The sequence below is a fragment of the Copadichromis virginalis genome, unplaced genomic scaffold (genome assembly GCF_057382275.1).
Source record: "Copadichromis virginalis isolate Kocher_CV1m ecotype Utaka unplaced genomic scaffold, C_Virginalis_male_GT1.1 unmapped_scaffold_1, whole genome shotgun sequence".
Taxonomy (NCBI): domain Eukaryota; kingdom Metazoa; phylum Chordata; class Actinopteri; order Cichliformes; family Cichlidae; genus Copadichromis; species Copadichromis virginalis.
The window spans coordinates 2,869,191-2,873,857 of record NW_028188589.1 but is presented as its reverse complement, the minus strand read 5'-3'; the positions used below and the strand labels follow the sequence as shown (position 1 = coordinate 2,873,857).

At 41.5% G+C, this 4,667-nt stretch overlaps 1 long non-coding RNA gene across 1 annotated transcript; it reads left to right on the top strand.

Moving 5' to 3' along the window:
* Window positions 1–2,211: 2,211 nt before the first annotated feature.
* Window positions 2,212–3,294, top strand: LOC146679546 (uncharacterized). Its single transcript, XR_014918586.1, has 3 exons — window positions 2,212–2,633; window positions 2,725–2,785; window positions 2,896–3,294. It is a non-coding gene; the product is annotated as an uncharacterized LOC146679546 (long non-coding RNA).
* The last annotated feature ends 1,373 nt before the right edge of the window (window positions 3,295–4,667 follow it).

Genomic DNA, 4,667 nt, shown 5'->3' with positions numbered 1-4,667 from the left:
AGCTCAGAGAGACAAGAACAAAACAGAGAGACAAAAGTTAAGGACACGTAGTAGTGACATATAAAAGCATCAGGAGTGAAAAGAGGGGAGAAGAAAGCAGAGCATCATGGGAAGTCCACCAACAGCCTGAGCCTATAGCAGCATAACTAAGGGATGGTTCAGGGTCACCTGATCCAGCTCGAACTATAAGCTTTATCAAAAAGGAAAGTTTGAAGCTGATCTTCAAAGTAGAGAGGGTGTCTGTCTCCTGAACTCAAACTGGGAGCTGCTTCCACACCCAGTCCAACATAGCCAGGCTGAGTCGTTAGATTAGTCCAACGTAAAGTCAGAAAGTCATTATATATGTCACATTTTAGTGCAAATGTAGAAAAACTGTCCAAAAGTTATTTCTAAATCTGATATTAAACAGTTTAAATGGTGAAAAAAGCTGTAAAGAAAACAGAAAGAGTCAATAAAAGCCTCTTTAGAGGGTCACCAGTTTAAAACTCAGACATTTAAACTGGTGATTCTCCTTCTCTGCTCCATTTCCTCTCTAGACTTCCTGTTCCTAGGAGGGATTTGATTGGCTGAATGTCCTTTTAGCCTTTCTTTAGTTCTTTGGGTGCTAAGCAAAGAGGAAAACACACGAGTCATGTGACGTGACATAAGGAGCGCTCTGATTGGTTGGGATTGACAAACTATGGTGCTGTTTGCAAGCTTCGCTTTGCAGAGGCAAGAAAATCTCTTAGATAGTGATGAGATGCTCCACAGTGACGTTTCCACACTTTGGAGCTTCTGAAGTGCAGATGTTTGGAAACGCTGCTCCAACGTCTGGTTCAAACACTCAGATCACGTGACCTCAGCTGCCACAGGTGGCATACCTGCGGCTTCCAGGCATTGCCAGTCTCGGGAATTCCCATTTTTCATTGACTGGTCTTTTTGACCCTTTTAATGGCTGAATGATGCTTTTATATCACTGCTTCAGTTTATTCCACACACATTCAGTCCTATCAGCAGAGAGAGAGCCACACACTGTCTGTAACATGAACAATAACCACATGACTGTCCCCGCCACTAACACATGACCCTACGCTGTGTCACTGCATCATTTCATGTTTGGCACTGATCACCACCTGCACTCATGTATATATCTTTCTACGTAGCACTCATAATTCTTATTCTCATGTATATATCTCATGTATATCTCATGCACACATCTTTCTTTCTACATAGCACTTTAATTCTTATTGTCTGCACTGAAGCACCGCAGCAATTTCCTAATGTTGTAAACCTCAACATCTGGCAATAAACCCATTCTGATTCTGATTCTGATTCTAACATCATTAGAAGATCTCAGTAAAAACAGTAAAAACTGCTTCAAGGACTAAATCAAACAGGCACCAGGGGCCCGTTCTTCGTACCTCGCTAAGTAAGTTAGCTGGATTAGATTGTTGACGATTTCGCGTGATCTTGGATCGTTCGGTTCTCCGAAGCTCATCCGGGACTTGCTGTCATAGCAACAGAGCCGTAAGCGTAAACCTGCTCGGGAGCAGGTTTACTTTATGTAAACAGGATTAGATCGCGGCCACGCAGGTATGTCCGCGTCATTCATACGAAAGCAACAGCGATATTCCACCACTGTTTCACCATAAATAAATAACATCAATGTAACCAAAGATAATGCAGCACTTGATCCATTTATTGATGTCACACAGATACATACAGGTCATTTCCTAAAAAAGGGAAATGTACTATTAACATTCTATTACATGTATGTGATTATTACAGATGTAATTCATATTTCAGAGTAGTAATTGCAATTTACTTTGTGTAATCAAGATGAGAGACCACGGCTATAAAAGCGAAGGTGGATTTGGGAAGTCTGTCGCAGCCATGTCCTGTCCGTATACGCGAGCAACCCATTGCGGAAGGTGCAAGATTGATAAGGAGAGTCCTCAGAATTCAGCGTATATTGCGGGACAGACAGGATCCTTTAGCTCAGCGCGACAGTGTGCTCATAGAGAGATATCGATATTCCCGTGAGGGTATTATTTACTTAACCAACTTGTTGACGAGGGGGTGCAGGACCACCACCTGTCTTTTTTTGCTCTGCCCTTTTCTTGGTTGCTGTTATGAACAAACAGATTATTTCAGGGTCTCTTTCCAAGAGACGAAAAACATAATGACTTCACCATTTAGGTTATTTGGTTATGTTTCACCCTGGATTTTGTGTGATAATATTTATTTTGTCCACTGATTTAAAAACAACAAACTATATGAATATAAAACAGAGTGAACAACAAAACATCAGCTTTGGAAACTTTGATGTAAAATTCTGCAGTTGTTTTCTCAGATATAGCATAAATCAAACTAACATACATCAGTGTGTTATTAATGTGCACACACACACACACACACACACACACACACACACACACACACACACACACACACACACGTGTTACAATAAACAGCTCTTATGCTTCTGTATGATTCTCAGTGCTTTCCATTTGCGTGTCCACAGGTTGCTGTAAGTGGTGCTTGACTGCAGTTTGCTCTAATTTCAAGTGGTTTGCTGTCACAAAGCCAACAGGAAGTCCGGCCATGGTTGAGCCAACTGAAGATGGGTTGAAGGTGGCGTCCTCGTTTCCTCTGTGAGCGCGAGAGGACAGACAAAGCAAACACCGTTTGGACAGCATTAAAATATTTACACTGATGATTAATGTTGTGTCTTTGCACCTGTAGCGATACATGTTGGAAAATGGAGACTTTAGCCACCAAGACTGACGTGCCTGGAAACTTCCCTGTGAGTACGCCCACAAAGACAGGAAACAGTTTAACCACCGCGGTTAATCCTCCATCATCATCATCCAGTATTTTTCACATCTTTTCTTCTGCTGTTTCCCTTGTTGTCAGTCACGGGGTTTGTGACTGAAATGCGTGTGGTCGACGGGAAGCCTGACGAGTACGGCCTGAATCATTCCATCAACACCGGACGGAGTGAAACCTTTGTTGAAAACAGATTATATGGTAACGTTGCATTTAGCTTCAGTAAACTGTGAAGTTACAGCAGCAGATTTACATCACGTGGCTTCACAGGAAGTAGTCTGGACCTCAGCGCTGAGGTTCAAGCAGCTCTGCTTGCAGACGGCATCCTTCCTGAAAATGTTCTTCATCTTCCTAAAACCAGAACTTTTACATTGGTGCTGAAGTTCTATATAAAAACAGCCTGAAATACAAAGTGATGTTGTGCACTGATTACCTCACACTTTCCATGTTTCCTTCTACAGAGGAGTGTCCGCCTGAGTGTTTTGTCTGATCTGTTGGCCCCCCAGGTATTAAAGGAAAAACCATGAAGCCTTTGAATGAAAACAAACGCTGTTGTCACAGTGATGGACGCTGTCTTGTTGGTATACATGCATCAGTCTAATAAACTTAAACCTGCACCATCCTCCCTGTCCTGGTATTCTAAACAGGAAGTAGACTGTTGGTCGAGTTAACCTCCTGAACATCTACAACACACGGTGGAAACCTGACATTAAGACAGAGACTAGAGGTGAGACATGATCATTGCTGATTACTGATGACAGATTTAGATATGTTTTCATAAACCTTTCATTTGCCACATCAATAAACAGCACGGCAGGGCAAAATATGTTTTCTAACATGGCAACCTTTAAAAAGTGAAAGGAGACAGAAAGACAGCTGAGAAAGAATCAAACGGACTTTTTGATGCATTTTACACACAGTACTGGTGCAGAATCTAGAAAATGTGGGGAAATACTGGCATCATATGCAGTACTTACTTCTGAAGAAATTATGATGGGACCCTAAAAAATGACTATGTACAATAATGGATTTCTATACATTTTACATCAGATGAAAACGTTTGTTGTAAGATTCAGATAATTATTTATTAAAAGTGAGACATTTTAAATGAGAATAAGAAAGAAAAGTATGTCTTTGTGCCCCCCTCTCCCTGTTAATGCCCTACCTGCCCCCCTGGCAACACTTTGCTAGACCCGCCCCTGCACAGTTACCAGCTGTCAGCTACACAAAAAGGATCCTGGTGTTATTTGTCTCTCAGAAACAGTTCATAACTTCAACTCATTTTTGTTTTGTCATGTTTTGTTCTTTACATTGTCTTTCTTCTATATAATTGTTAAACATTTAATAAATATGTCTACAAAAAGATTTTAAAAATCAGACATTTCACACAGACACCCAAATGATTTCTGACTGATGAAGGGGGCTGAAGGTGCCCTGCTCTTGCCCAGCTTCTGCTGCTCTCTCCCTGCTCACTGTCAGCAGCTGGCAGCCTCGGTCCTGCCTGAGACTCTTCATCTATCAGTGCCAAAGAATATGGGAAATAGCAACGCACAACATGCACATTACAAAACAAGCACATGAATCAGCATTACATTCATTAGTGAAGTGCTGACGTTCGTTCCTAAACTTTGGGCCTTAATTAACATCACTGTGAACTAATGTTTGCTTTGCTTCTTAACCAGTGAAGCAGCGAGGGGCTTTCTGAGGTTCCTGCTCGTAAATGCCCAAAATGAGTCGAGTATTTCTCTGCAACTACAAACTCTGTTTTCATCAGAGGTGTAAATATTACAGCACTGTGTCAGAGTCACTGAGGCTGGAACACAGAAAAAGGAAGTAGATGTATTTATTTTTAGACTTTA